The sequence below is a fragment of the Artibeus jamaicensis genome, unplaced genomic scaffold, assembly GCF_021234435.1.
Source record: "Artibeus jamaicensis isolate MK-2021 breed Jamaican fruit bat unplaced genomic scaffold, CSHL_Jam_final contig_1127, whole genome shotgun sequence".
NCBI classification, from domain to species: domain Eukaryota; kingdom Metazoa; phylum Chordata; class Mammalia; order Chiroptera; family Phyllostomidae; genus Artibeus; species Artibeus jamaicensis.
Genome location: NW_026521219.1, coordinates 3,725,839 through 3,742,088, shown reverse-complemented (window position 1 = coordinate 3,742,088; position 16,250 = coordinate 3,725,839). Strand labels below are relative to the sequence as shown.

The following is a 16,250-nucleotide window of genomic DNA, read 5'->3' as shown; positions in this document are numbered from 1 at the left end:
TGGTGTCAATAGCAATCAAGGCTCAACTACAGCAGACAGTGCACATCACTCACAGAGGGGCCCATGCACATAGAGGGCCCAGCTTGGGTAACTGGGGAAGCTGTGCCACTGGGCCCTATAGGACGCCTACTACATAAGGCCACTCTAGCAAGTTCAGTAGATGTAACGAGCTCTACCTAATACATAGAAATAAACACAGCTAGCCAGCCAAAATGCAGAGATAAAGAAACAGGTCCCAAATGAAATAACAGGAGAAATCTTCAGAAGAAGGCCTGAATGAAATGGAGGCAAGCAAACTACCAGATACAGAGTTCAAAACAATGGTTATATGGGTACTCAAGAGGCTTAGTGAGAACTTCAACAGCATGAAAAAGGACATAGAAACCATGAAAAAAGAACCAGTCAGAAATAAAGATTACACAACTGAAATGAATAATTTACAGGGAATCAACAGTAGAGTCAGTAAAGCTGAGAATTAGATCAGCAATTTGGAATATCAGGGAGCAAAAGGCACCCAACCAGAATGGCAAAAAGAAAAAAAGATTCCAGAAAAAGGAGGGTAGCATAAAGAGCTTGTGGGACAACTTCTAGCATGCTGACATTTGCACCAAGGGGTGCCAGAAGGAGAAGATAGAGAGCAAGAAATCAAAAACCGACTTAAGAAAATAAGGATGGAAAACTTCCTTAACCTGGTAAAGGAAATAGACATACAAATCCAGAAGCACAGAGTCTGAAACAAGATGAACCCAAAGCGGCCCACGCCAAGACACATCATAATTGAAATGCAAAAGGTTAAAGACAAAGAGAGAGTCTTAAAAGCAGCAAGAGAAAAGTAATTAGTTACTTACAAGGGAGCTCCCAGAAGATGGTCAGCTGATTTCTCAACAGAAATTTTGCAGGCTAGAGGGATTGGCAAAAAATATTCAAAATGATGAAAAGCAAGGACCTATAGCCAAGATTACTCTACCCAGCAAAGCTATCATTTAGAATCAAAGGACAGGTTAAGAGCTTCCCAGACAAGGAAAAGCTAAAGGAGTTCATTGCCACCAAGCCAGTATTACATTAAATGTTAAAGGGTCTTCTCTAAGAAGAAGAAGAAAAAAAAGATAAAAAATATGAACAAGAAAGTGGCCATAGTACGTATCTCTCAGGAATTGTATCTAAAAATCAAAATAGATGAATAGACTCACAGATACAAAGGACATTTTCACAGTAGCCATGGGGAGAGGGTTAGAAAGAGGGATAAAAAAGGTGAATGGATTAAGAAGCACAAATTGCTTGTTACAGAATAGTCATGGGGATATAAAGTACAGAGTAGGGAATATAGTCAATAATATTCTAATAACTATCTATGGTATCTGATGAGTATGAGATTTTTGGGGATGATGTCAACTATAATTGAAAAAAATGATTTAAAAATCACTATGCCTCTTTAAATGAAGAATGTGATAAAATTTGGTTTCAGAAATGGATGTGGATATCATATGGCTACTTTTTTTTACTAAATTCATTTGTTTTTTTCTCACTGATAACACTAATCTAGCTTCGTATTAAAAAAGCTTCATCATGACTAATTATTGAATTCGGGAAATTCAGCTTCAGTTGTAAGTTTATCAGATATTGTCATAATGTTCACCCTTAACACTGTGGGAAAAGGATGCTGCTGAACAGTAATATATTAATATGTGTTGAAAAACCAGTTCCTTGTTGACTGTATACAAAACACAAATTTCTAAAAGTTCTAATGGCACTACTTCCTCTGTGGATTAGGTAGGAAGTGCTTTTGTCTAATCATTCCTGTGGGGAAAGCCTTCAAACTAAATCCATTTTCTAGAGAGAGACAGAGAATAAGTGCTTGTGTGGACGGGGGAGAGAGAAGGAGATGGAGAGCGTGAGAAAAGACAGATTATTGTGAAATACTGAGTCAGACAAGCACATATGACTAGTAGAATTAAAGAATGAAACCTGAAAGTAGCAACAGTATCTAATTACGCGAAGTAGTTTGTATGCTGCTTGTCACCACATTGTTTAAAATAAACTAATAGCGACAAGAGACAGTTAATCCGAGAGTTAAAGACGACCATAGTGTGGAATTACGTTTTTACTAAAGGACAAAAATGAAACCTCTAATTGTCTGCAGAGTCAGGGAAGAAATAACTATCACCCTCTCAGTGAAATTATTTAGGCCCATTGAGGCAAAGTGTGTTATTTCTCCTCAGTTATCTTGATTTTGGCTACAAACTGCTCTGCTTCATTTCGGATGGGAGACATCTATTCATTGAACACTTTATAGTCCTTTATAGTGAAGTGGATTTTAATTTGGGGCTGTTACATATGGGATATGTGTGTGTGTGGGGTGGGTAAGCATTTTTGAAACAATGTCCCCAGATGCTGCCCCTTTGTATTTTTAAAAAAGTTCTCCTGGTGACTCACTATCTCATAGCCCAGGAGCACACTTCCACCTCTTGTTAGATCCACTTTTTAGAAACTGAATAGATTGTTTCTAACACATCCATTAGTGTTCTAGAGGAGTCTGTTAATTTCACATAAGAACGCTTTCACTTTAATAGAACTCTTTTTTTAAAAAAATCAGGATTGGCCCAGATCCAGAAAGACTAAGAATCTGAACAAATGCAATTTTATATGCGAATGGTAGTAAATAAATTAAGAGGAAAAATTGAATGCTGTTAGTGCGGTGGCTGGGATGGGAAGAACTGCGATATTTTCTAATGGGTTGAGATATTGGGATCAGCTAACCATGGAGGTGAGAGTCTTTCCTTAAAAAGGACCCCCATATCGTGTGGAAAGTGGTAGCCTTCCCAGAGAGAGACATGAGGGTTGTCCAATACATAAGCCACTTACTACAAGATTGCAACACCTCAGATATTAATAAACCCATTCCTTTATATGTCTCCTTGGTCCAACTCCAGTTTGCATGTCAAAAAAGGGTTATCTTTGAACTGATAAGTTGATCTCAGCAAGGGGTGGGGTCACCTCTCTGATGGTGCTGGTGAGATTTTTGTCAGGGCAATAGTTTAGTGTGTTAACCAATAATGGTGTGTGTGCCTGTGCAGATGGGAGTCCCTTCCCACTTTACCTGTGATTAAAAGGATCTCTCTCAGTTTCTCTTGCTGTTTATTTCACATGAGTAATTACACAGTTGCAAGGACTAGTTAGTTAAACACATATTTTTTTCATGTGTCTCAGTCTTGGAAGATTCATATTCTTTTAGTGTACAGGATAAAACAAATAAAATGTCTTGAAACATTCTTCATGTTAGAGTTCAGGGTAGAAGTGACCCTTGTCTGGTTTTGGAGACTGGAGGGTTAACGATGAGGCAAGGCAGTCAACCCACAGGCAGGGTTTTCCTGAAGTCCTCTCCTTACTTACTTTGAATGAATGACCTGAGTGAGAATGTGAAGATTTTCTTGCTTAGCTTTTACTCCCTTCAAAAACAATGTGACAGACATTTCTTTATGGTAACCTTACTTGTACAACATTCAGGTATATAAGCTGACCAGGTCTGATATGACGAATACAACACATCACCATTAAAACTCTCTGGAAATAATCTCTTCCTGTGATTTTTTTCCAGCAGTTGTGATCCACTTTTACATAAAAGCTTTTTCTAATTTAAGAACATTATTTATTTTATTTCTCTAAGAAAGCCTACTTGAGAAAAATATTGTGTTGGTAAAATGCTCTGCTCCAAACAGCTGCTGCTCTTTAATTCTTTTCAGATTTAAAAACCCAAGTCCCGAATCACAGTCTGTATTTAAGAGCTTCAAATAATAATTACCTCTGTGTAAAGAGCAGAAGTCCTTAAAAGGGACTGCCGGTTTCCCCGCAATCTTTTACGGGGCGAGCAGAGCTCTACCCACTGATAACCCAGCTGCCGAGGAACTGAGCAAAGCCGGCTCCAAACTTCTCAGCTGTTGACAGGCTCGACTTGCTGAGAACACTGGTTAAATATAGCACGCGCAAGCCCGCTCCTCAACAAAGTCATTGCTCTGACGGTGCTGTGAAGGGAGCAGAGGACGAGAAACCTAATCTCAGAACCCAACAACACCTAGCAACAGTTGAAAAAACTTTTAAACAAAAGTCTGGGTGGGAGATAGGCAACAGCCTCCAGTTTCTGCTGATCGGGATTTCAGGGAGAAGAAGCTGCTTTCCCCTTCTCTCAGTTTCCTGCATGACTTCAGCGATTGGCTGGTCCTGGGAGAGAAAGTGGGAAAAGCTTTTTCCTCTGTATTCTTTTGGGCTGGATAGTTTTCCAGGACTGCAGTCTCTCTTGGGCTGTGGGACAAGCCACTGATTCTTCAAAGGATAAACTACCTCCATACCGGACATACCCTTGGTTAAACGAGCTGCCATCAGGTAAGAGCAAACTAAATAGTTACTTACTCCTTTAAGAAAGATCTGCTCCCGTAAGAAGAGCGTTCTCTCTGGCTCCGTGTTGTGTGTTTCCTTGGACTCTTACTGTGTTCCACTGTGTGATAACACATTAAGGAATTATGAGAGTCATTGTGAATTATTTTGAAAGAACCAGGAACGTCATGTCTTTCTCAGAATTATACTGATTCCCTTTTAAACACATAGATTATGGTGTTTTAATAGCCATCAAAATATTTCTGCCAAGTTACCATTCTTCTGCAGGTAACAGAAATATGACAAAGGGCAATTTCACAGCTCCTGTCACAGTTAGGATGGCTAAGCAATGGAAAGGATATTTCCCCAGGAAGCAGAATCATTTATTGGAACTAGCTGAGCAGCTTGTGTGGTAAATGGCAGGAAAGTCCTACATGGGGTTTGTGTTGCTGTACCTTAGACTTGCTGCTCTCTGCCTCTTCTCCCTTTGCCTGACTCTGATTACACGGGTGCACCTTGTGCCGGCCCGACCTCGTTCCATTGCAGCTGCCCCAATGCTGCTAGTGAGGGACAAGAAGATGCCCGGGCTTAAATCACTGCTTGTGCGGTTGTTGGATGCAAACTACTCGGTAGAATATTATTTTGCATTTAAAAAATTGGGTAATAGTTTACACATAGATAAAAGACTTTGATTTTTAAAGCTAAAATTGAATTTATTAGAAAAAATCCTTCCTTAAGTTGTATATATGTGTGTATAGTGTGTTTACTGCACAGATGAAAGGAAATGAAAGGAAATCCTCTTTTCATCTGTGAGGATATTCTCTCCCCTTCCATGAATTGCCATGTACTTTTCTCAGAATTGCTTAGAGTGATTAATTTCACACTGAATCTGACAAATACTGCCTGTGCATTGGTGATACGGTTACTGTTGACACCTGGTGTCTGTACTGGGGTTGGATTTGTATAAGAAGTTTGAGCATTTAAGTGAACACGATAATTTGACAGAAGATTCTAATGTAAGGATAACATCCAAGAAGAGAGAGATGTGCCTATTTTGTCAATTTAAAGAAAGAATTTACCCAAGATCACTTTTGAACACACTGTTTGTTGACAAATAAGAAGGTATCCAAATAAAAAGAAAATAGGTATTCCTATTTTAAGAAAAACTAAAGCTTATCACATACATTTAATAATAGCATGTACTATGTTTCATAATTCTGATTATATGTTTAGTTAAAAAATAAGTGAAGCTAATTATATACAAGAATATATATAAGTAATAGTGTAAAATGTACTTGGGTAACATTGGGGATCAGAGAAGCAATCTCCTGGTGCCTTCGTGGAGACAAAGTATCTTCTTCTTGAGTTTTGAAAAGTCAGAACTAAATGCTTTACATTTTTCTTGTTTTTATCTTAGGAAGGGTCACATTGTTGGCTTACAAATGTACATGTAAGGCCAAAATCTATTTTTTAAAAAAAATTCTCTGAGGCAAGCCAGTTTAAAATTGGGGAAGTTGAAAGTCATTTCCTGAGATGTCATTTTATTTTATTTTTTTATTTTTTATTGCATTTATTGGGATGACATTGGTTAATGAAATTATATAGGTTTCACGTGTGCAGTTCCGTAATACATCATCTGCCTATTGTATTGTGTGTTTGTGTGTTCACCACCCAAAGTCAAGTCTCCTTCCATCATTGTGTCTCCCCCTCCTACCCTCTTCTACCTCCCCTCACCCCCCTTTTCCTTCTGGTAATCACCATCCTGTTGTCTGCGTGTATGAAACTTTTTTTGTTTGTTTGCTTAATCCCTTCACCTTTCTCCCCCAGCCCCACAACCCCCTTCCTCTCTGACTACTATCAGTCTGTTTGTATTTAGTTTATTTTGTTCAGTAGATTTTAGATTTGAGTGAAATCTTATGGTACTTGCCTTTCTCTGATTGGCTAATTTCACTTAGCACAATGCTCTCCAGATCCACCCATGCTGTCGCAAAGGGTGAGAGTTCCTTCTTTTTATGGCCAAGTAGTATTCCATTGTGTACATATACTATAGCTTTTTCATCCACTCATCGACCGATGGGCACCAGGGCTACTTTTCAAATATTGGTAAATTAGACTGCAATGAACTTAGGGGTGCATATATTCTTTTGAATTAGTGTTTTGGCTTTCTTTGGCTATATTCCTGAAAGTGGCATCATTGGGTCAAAAGGCAGATCCATTTTTAATTTTTGAGGTAACTCCATACTGCTTTCCATAGTGGCTGCATCAGTCTTCATTTCCATCAACAGGGCATGAGGGTTTTCCTTTCTCAACATCCTTACCAGCACTTGTTGTTTGTTGATTTACTGACGAGAGCCATTCTCACAGCTGTGAGATGATATCCCATTGTGGTTTTTATTTGCATTTTTCTGATGATTAGTGAGGTTGAGCATTTTTTCATATGTCTATTGGCCATCCGTATGTCCTCTTTGGAGAAATGTCTATTTGAGTCCTTTGTTCATTTTTTAATTGGATTGTTTAGTTTTTTGATGTTGAATTTTATAAGTTCTTCATATGTTTTGGATATTAACCCCTATCAGATGTGTCAACTAATTTACCATTAGTTCTAGGCATGTAATTTATTTTGGAGTCAATGGAACAGTGTGTGGATAACTAACTGAATTCAGCGTTTGGCCCTGAGTGAAAGCCAGGTTTCCTGATGAGTTGAAATTCTGAGAATTCTCTTTATGGCTGTAGGTTTACCTTTGAGAATCAGAAATAGATCAGGTTAGACCATATACTTTCCTCCAGTGTATGAACAAACTCTCCATGAACCACGCACATTCTGTTCTCCTGTTCACTCAAGTTCACATTACTGGCTTATTTTGGAGTGCTCCTCTTCCCCTTTACTGTAAGAGTTGTTAGATCCATTACGGTCTTTCCCACCACACCAAAGCCCACTCCCTTCGCCCTCAGGCTGGGCTGTAACACTAGTGCTCCCCTCCCACCCCTCATTGCCATCCAAACCATCTTGCCTGTGACCATGGGGTTAATTTTCCTAAAGCATTGCTGTGCTTTTCCTTTACTCCAGTTGTCTTCTGGGACTCATTGTTGCTGCCAAACACCTAGGCTGGGTATTTTGAAATCCTTCCACCATCTGGCAGGTGCTTAACTTTTCTAGTCTCAGCCCCCATCATTCAACAACAAGTGTCTGTCTCTTTGCTCCAGATATTTCAGATTTTGGGCCATCCTCCAAACACACACACAGCGCATGCTTCAGTGTTCTGTGCCTGCCCATCTCATTCCCCAGGCCTGGGACACCTCGCATCCCTTTTCCTTAGGGACCTTGTTTACTTTTTAAAACCCAGATCAGTGTCTTCCACTTTCGCAGTGATTTCCAGGACCAATGACTTTTAGAAGAAGTTCCTTCTTAGTTCAGACAGTTTTGTGCTCTCTTAGAATTAGGATACTTAGCAGGGTTTGCTTCTTTAAATTCTGAACATTTTTATGAAGATGAGTAGGTACAAAGCATTCTCCCATGCATCACTTGGCTTTGAAGTTTTTCAGCCCCACACATATTGTAGATGTTTTATTAATATTTTTGGCTCTAGATTCTGATGATGAGTATGTAAGAAAGTATAGATAGGTATAAAATCAAGAAAAGAAACTATAATTATGGTTAATAGCTTTCTATCTGAAAAAATTTTAAAGAAAGCCTTCATAGTTTTCCAGTGCCCCCCAAAATTACAAGCCATTGTAACTAAGCTCATGTACCCAATTGTGGAGATGAGGTGCCTTTGGAGAATGAGATACGAAGGGGAATATGTAAAGGCTGTATATATATGTGCATGCTCTGTGTATGTACCTAGACCTTTAAATACTGTAATGCGTGTACTTTTATTATTCTTTGGTACCAGATCCCATTTATAGTTACCTTTGGTACTGTTCATTTAAATTATGGCTCCTTCTGGAAAAAAAAAACTTTATTTATTTATTTTTAGAGAGAGGAGAAGAAAGGGAGAACTAGAGAGAGAGAAACAGTGATGTGAGAGAGAAACACTGATTGGTTGCCTGTCAAATGTCCCCTGAATGGGGACCGTATTGCAGCCCAGCCATGTTCCCTGACCTGAAATGACCTGGCAACCTTATGACACCCAACCACCTGGGCCACACCAGTCAGGGTGATAGGTTCTTCTATTTTTTGGCCATCATGATTTAGAATGTGGTCTTGAGCACTAAAATATTTAAACGTTATGCCACAGTATCTTTTTTCCTAGACATTTAAGAAAGAGACATTTCTCAGTTTTATTTTTAATCACTCATGAAACCTGTGGACTTACTATGTGAGATAAAGCATGAATCATGACTATGAAGCAATTTTTTGTGTCCATCAAAAGAAAAACATTCTCTTCACATTTTAAGAGTGCCAAGGAAGTTAAAATTACTCTTCTAAATGGTTGTTCAGCAAGAATCACTATGGGATTTTCCTGATGAAATTTGTGAAATATTGAATATATTCACCAAGTAATGGTTTCCCTGTGGCTATAATTTGTACTTATTCTTTAGAAATAAAGCTTTGCAATAAAATACACATTATAAACTACTGCTAGTTGTGGTTTCTGTTTTGAAGATCATTATTTCTTCATAAAACAGATGCTCTAAGACATAGAACTTTACAGTTTGTTTAATCCCCATTTTCCTTAATTTGTTTCATCTTATTTTTCTGCACACATGGGTTTTAGAAAAGCAGCACCATGGGTGGTGAGAGTTTGAGCTTAGAACAAGATCTATTTCAGCAGGAAGGTTTAAGAGGAAAAATATTGGTAACAGCGTGTTAGAAAAATGACATTAAGAGCCTGCAGCATGTTTTTTTATGTATTAATTATTTTTTCATGCATATAGCAATAGAATAAAAAATAAGCTAGTAAAATACACTTAGTTTCCTTAAGTCAGAGTTGAAGCTATAACAAGAACATGTTTGTTGCTGTGGGGGAGGAGGCAGGAAAGGCTGGTATCCCAGGCCTGGATTCAGATTTCAGCTCATTGTAACCTTGCACAAAAATTACTCTCCATGCCTCAGTTTCCTCATCTCTAGAACAAGGACAATAATACTATCTTCTTTACGGAGTTGCTTTGAAGATTAAATGAGTTAATAAAACTTATAGTCGCCTGGTTGACTTTTCAATATATTTAAGCTATTGTTGCTTTATTATCACACTGTAACTGTAGTTATCTATTTCATTTAATCTTTGTTGCACACAAAATTCTTAGATACGGATAGTCTGAGAACTCAAGTTCATAGAAACTCTGGAAGAATGTATTGTTTAAATTTGGAATCCTGTTTGGGACATACTTTGCTCCTGGGTACTCTAAGCAGACATAGTTTGAACACCAGCCAATACCTTAGTGTGGAATTTATATTTTAAACCCCCCCTTAAAACTCAGCAGTCTGCCATCATATACAATCATTACTAAAAAGGCTAAGAAATCATGGACAGCATAAATTATTCTATGGTTTCTATATTTGTACTTGGAGATAAAGTGTGTTTATACACAGTGCTTGGGTGTCTCTTTTATAGCTGACGACCCTGGGTAATGTGTGGCAACAGAGCCTTCTTCCTTCGTGAAGGAACATGCTATTAAATTTATCGTTCTTTATTTCTTGCCTTAGATGTTTTGTTTTGTTATACTAACCTAGTAACAGATAAAAATAAAAAGTCCAGGAAAGGTCATCTCATGCTACCTTCAATCTTACCAAATGGAAATAAATTCTTGCTATTTATTGTTAAACATGACTAGACAGTATATTCCAAGATAAACAAAAAAGTTTTTTTTTACTATAAATATGCATGTATATATTATGGGGTGGTGACTATTATGTGTATTTAATGTATATGAAACACTCTTATAAGCAGAGAAGTTTCTTAGTAGCTTTAGTGCTAACAAATCTTATATAGGGAAGTTACTGTTTAGACTTGTCCATTTTGCTTCTTCTCAATTGAAAGAATGAGTTTGTAAAAGATGAGAAGAGCCAAATTTTATAATTGTCATTCTCTAATGAAAACCTGGTTATAGGTTTTCATTAGAAAGAAGGAGAGAAGGAAGGAAGGAAGGAAGAAAAAGAAAGACAGTAAGGGAAGATTTCTTCACGGCTTTACAAAATACACTTTAAAGCTTCTAGGGCAAAAATATAGGAACCTTAAGAAAATGCATTGGATTATGTTCTTTCTCCTTAATTGGTCAGGCCTATTCTTTAGATCTCAGAGAAGGGAAAAGGCTGCAGGCAGAATACAACTTTCCCTGTGGCAGAAGCTGAGACAGTTTAATTTCAAAGGCCATGCAGTGAGCTGTGGAAGAACTCAGAATAAGGAAAGGCAAACATGAGTTGAGTAGCTATAGTTGGCTCTTAACCAGCTGATTGCAGAATTTGAGAAAGTCCCGGCAGAGAGATGAAAAAACACAACATTAACCAGCACCCCAGTCCCTGAGAGCTTTGTTTAAGCCGTAGCAGCCCTGAAAAGTCAAAAGAAGGTTGGTGTTACTTTTCCTTTTTGGGAAATGGTGTCACTGTTCATAATATTGGGTGATTTATATGCTCCTGAGGTCTGTGAAAGACAGACTAAGAAGAATTTTTAAAGTTAATGCAGAATTTATCTCATGTGATCTGACTTTGAGTCCTTAAGGTTCAGGGACTTGCTGTTTCCTTCTGTCTTAAATGCTGCTGCCGACCCCCTTTATCAGCACAGATGAAAATGATGATTATGGCTTCACTAGCCAAGGGCCTTATATGTCTGCACTTGAAAACAGGGTTTTGGTTTTTTTGGGGGGTCTTTCAGTAATTATGACTGTAATGTTCCCAAGTTTCTTTGAAAAAAAATGCATTAACTTCTGCTTATCTTTGTAAGGAAAAGGCATAAGAAAGCCATGAAGTGGACATGTCAGAGTTAGCCAAATGCATTCTTTAAAAAATGATTTGCTAAAGATTTAAAGCCAAAACACAGTTTGATTGAAAACAGTAGACTGCTGACATCACCAAGATAATCAAGTTATTGCCAACTTGCCTTGTTTATCTAAAAGAGCTTTGCAAAACTATGGTGTTTGTACCACACACGCACATACACACTGTCACACACGCGTGAGTCATGGGTGATACAGTCATGGGGATAAGCGGACTTTATTTTTCCCTATATCTCTTTAATATACACTTATGTTTTAAGTAACTCGTTTTAGGGCCTGCTCCTCTGACTGAGGTGCCTCAGCACAACAGGAAAGGAAGAGGCATTGCTGAGTTCATAATGCTATTTCAGTGCGGCAGCCTAAGTACATGAGGAAATGACACCATGGGCCTGTATTTGGGGCCTTGCAGTTACTGTGACGACAACACACACTAATGGAAAACAAAGATGGTCTGCTTGCCAGGGAGAGCCAGAAAGAGTTTTGCCAGCTCAGATTTTTCCTAATTATTCTGTAAGTCTTGAAATGTGACACTGGAGGTATTCAAGGGTTTTTGTGTTTCACGAACTGTTTAGTAAGTGACACATGCTTGAAGAGCAGCCTGGTATTTGGATGAGGGAGGGGCCTTGCAGATGAGCTTAACTTTCACATGCTGCCTTGATAGCTATCATCTTCTGGCTTAGACACCACCAAACCAGCTGCTTTGGTCACAGCCTGTTGTTTCTCTGGTCCTTAAGGAAGCCAGCTGCTTTGGTAGAATTCACTCCTCAGGGGCCCCTGAACTCTGAGTAACATATCCTCACCTTCTATATCCTGTTTATTCCATAGATCATTGCCCAGCATACCCACTGGGACATCGGATTCCCAATTCTTATACAATAATGTAATAGATCATATCATGATAATTATAGCTACATAGAATATATCCTATCTACATAATATATATATTATGTAGTTATATGTAATCATTTAGTATATATAAATGATAGTAATAGCTAGCATATGCTGGAGATTATTCTGTACCAGGCACTGTGCCAAGCACTTACATGGATGATTTTATTTACTTCTCATAACAACCCTATGAGGAACTATTTTTATCTCTGTTTTACGGATTAGAAAAATGAGTCTTAGAAATGATTACTTCCCAGTGGTAGATTTGAAATTCAGACTTAGGCAATGTGACCTTATTTAGCCCATATTTTCAACCACTTTCTTGTAACGTAGGCAGTTGTTCAAGGAGGATCCCCTCCTAGATGACTAAGAGGTTGTAATGAGCAGGGTAGAATGTGACACTGCAGGGAGTCAGCTGCCACTCCAGTATGAAGGGATTCACTAAGAGCAAACAAGAAAGAGTCACAGGGTCAGAGGCCAATTGGGCTTGTCTGCAGGGTTCCAAGGTGGCACCAGAAGCTTCAGTGGCCAGTGGAGTTGGGCAAATCAGAAAGAGCTACGCCTGGGCCACTGGCTTGCAGAAATTCTTCCCCAGTTGTTGATGGAGCACTATGGTTCTTGGTTTCCACATTGCTGTGTCGATTCCTTGGGAGAGGATGCCATGGAGCATTTGAATTTATGAGCTGTTACGGCTACTGTTGTCACCAGAGCCTTTGATGCCGTTGGGGTTTCGGTTTGTTGTTGCTGCTGCTGTTGACAGCTCAGATCCCCACCTTCTATTGTATTGGAAATGCTCTGCAGATTCTGCCTTGGTTATAAGCATTCATTTTGTTAAGTAGGTTCAACAAGGAGTCCTACAAAGTCACTTAGTCCAGCTGTTAGTAGCAATATTCCTTGAAGCAGCCTTTGGTGGTATATGTATATTGGTTGGAGGAGGTGGTGAGGAAGTGGACAGAGGTCTCATTTCGTGCAAGAGTACTTATTGGCTCCCACTGACTTTGTTTAGGCAGTGAATTGTTGATCATACAGCATGTTGTTCCTTCAAAAAACAAACAAACAAACAAATCAGAGTTTGTTATAGTTTAAGGAAAATTACCTGCTATTTTATAGCCAGTGATTTGCTACTGTGGAGCAATAGCACGAAATATTTTATTTGATGTTTATTAATTATTTTATCTTCATTAACCAGAAGTTACCTTTAAAAAAATCAAATGTCTGATGTTTGGATAATTGGAAGTTTTGAGTTTCTATGTTACATAGTGGCATTTAACTTTTGTAAGTGTCCAAGCAAAGCAGCCGTTTTAATGACATTTTGATGGAGCAGATAATACTTGGCTGTTTCTTATGCCAGTGGCCATAAATACTGTACTTTTCCAGTGTTTCAGATTATCTCAGGTAGTGGGATTGAATATCCCAGGAAGATGAATTTTTTATGTGAATTGAACACATAATGGAAAGAATCTCTACCCTCTGAGAAATTCTGTTTTGTGAATTGAAAATAGTACCTTATCACAACTATACTAGCACACACCAACCCTCCCAACACACGTACACACACTCATTACTAGTCTATGCACAGGACTTATACCACTACTCACCTGATAGGCTAAATGTCTTCCTAAAGCAAATATACTCTATGGTCTGTGCCACAGACCTATTTAATACAAAAGTAGTGATGAATTACATTTCACCAAGGCCCTCTGTTTCTTTTATGTGATCTCTCCTGACTTTCTCATAACAAATACTCTCAGAATATGCCCTTTGTCCTCTCCGATCTTTATGTAAAAAGGTGTAACGGTGCCAAAGGAGGGAAAGAATTAGTTATATCTTTGGAGACAAAGGGCTTGACTGGTTGGCTTCTGGCAGCATTTTTTTTTCTCATTCAATTACTCTAAATTTCTCTTGGCAATAAAACTTGGTAAAAATTTCCACATTAATCTTTAGCTAATGCCTTGTAAATGGAAGATATTAACAGTTTATCATATTAATTCAAGGATTATCTAAGACATTCTGTAAGAGCTCCTAGTTCTCTTAGCACCTCTGGACCTGGTCTAATTTCAAGGAGGAAAGGATGTCCTGAGTCTCGCACTGTTGATGATCATACAGTTTTGGTCCTAGAGCTTCTCATAGCCATCAGGGAACTGGGAGGGTGGAAATCTCTGAGCTCACTTGGAGCTCTCCGATCACCTAGTCTTGTTCTCAATACTTTCTGTGCATCAGATGTTCCTGGGATGCTTTAAAAATGCAGATGCCTGGGCTATGCCACAGAGGTTCTGATTCAAGTTGGCCCGAGTAGGTGCCTAAGTATTGTTCTGTTTTAGAAGCTTTTATAGGATTTCAGTGTGCATCCAGGCCTGAGAATGACTTATCTAGTACAGTCAGTCTCATCATTTTAAAGAAGACAGTACTGTGAGGAGTGGGCAGAAGTCACTTGGCAGAAATTATAAAGGCCTCTGAGTGTTAGGCTACTGCCTGTTCTATCACATGATCACAATAAACAACAAGGTAGCTAATATGTAATGAATGGTTTCTATGTATTAGGTACTGAAAACCCCACGAAGCAGATACTTCTATACTCTATATTTCTTCTTTACTTTTTTCTTTTTCTTTTAATTAATGTTTAAAGACAGTTGTTTCCATTTTCCCACCCCCACCTCTCACCTTCAATCCTACTCACCATAGGATTCGTCCATGGGTCCTTTATAAATGATGACCCTTTCCCTTCTTTCCCCTGTTATCTCCCTCCTTCCTCTCCTCCGGTTACTGTCAGTTTGTCTTTAATTTCAATGCCTCTGGTTATATTTTGCTTGTTTGTTTTGTTCATTAGGTTCCACTTATAGGTGAGATCATGTGGTATTTGTCTTTCACTGCAAGGCTTACTTCACTTAGCTTAATGCACTCTAGTTCCATCCTTGCTATCACAAAGACTAGGGCCTCCTTCTTTCTTTCTGCTGCATAGTATTCTATTGTGTGTAAATGTACCTAATTTTTTTTAGCCACTCACTGATGGGTACCTAGGCTGCTTTCAGCACTTGTAAATTGTCCTGCTATGAACATTGGGGTGCATAGGTTTTTTTGAATTAGTGTTTCAGGATTCTTATGGTATAATTTCAGCAGTGGAACTGCTGGGTCAAAAGGCAGTTCCATTTGTAGTTCTTTGAGGAAATTCCATATTGTTTTCCACAGTGGCTGCACCAGTCTGCATTCCTACCAACAATGTACTAAGGTTCCCTTTTCTCCACAATCTCGTCTGCACTTGTTGTTTGTTGATTTGTCTATGATGGCCATTCTGACAGGTGTGAAGTGGTATGTCATTGTGGTTTTGCATCTTTCTGATGGCTAGTGATGCTGAGCATCCTTTCAGATGTCTCTGGGCCCTCTGTATGTCCTCTTTGGAGAAGTGTCTGTTCAAGTATTTTGCCCATTTTTGGGTAAAAAAAATTGGATTGTTTGTCTTTCTGGTATAGAGTTGTGTGAGTTCTTCATCTATTTTGGAGATCAAAGCCTTATCTGAGGTATCATTGGCAAACATATTTTCTTATATAGTTGGTTCCCTTTTCATTTTGCCAATGTTTTCTTTAAACCATGTAGAAGCTTTTCATTTGGATGAAGTCTCAATTGTTTATTCTTTCCTTTATGTTTCTTGCTCTAGGGAACATATTGATGAAAATATTGCTGTGTGGAATGTCTGACATTTTCCTCCCTATGTTCACTTCTAGGACTTTTATGGTATTATGACTTATATTTAAGTCTTTTGCCCATCTTGAGTTCATTTTTGTTTATAGTGTAAGTTGGTGGTCAAGTTTCATTTTTTTTGCATGTAACTGTCCAGATGTCCCAACACGATTTGTTGAGGAGGCTATTCTTACTGCATTTTATGCTTCTGCCTCCTTTGTTAAATATTAGTTGACCACAGAAACTTGGGTTTATTTCTGGGCTCTCTATTCTGTTCCATTGATCTGCGTGTCTGTTCTTATGTTAGTACCAAACTGTTTTGATTATCATGGCCTTATAATATAGTTTCATGTCAAGCCTATACTTTACATTTTACAGATAGTGAG

General features: G+C 38.4%; 1 protein-coding gene across 3 annotated transcripts in view; it reads left to right on the top strand.

Moving 5' to 3' along the window:
• Positions 1-3,893: 3,893 nt before the first annotated feature.
• Positions 3,894-16,250, top strand: part of FILIP1 (filamin A interacting protein 1) — a 199,254-nt gene continuing 186,897 nt past the window's right edge. For 2 of the 3 annotated variants that reach the window (XM_053664074.1, XM_037150076.2), the window contains exon 1: positions 3,894-4,377. The gene's annotated coding sequence lies outside the window, so the exon portion shown is untranslated. The remainder of the gene's footprint in view (positions 4,378-16,250) is intronic. The other variant, XM_037150077.2, reaches the window with a different exon arrangement.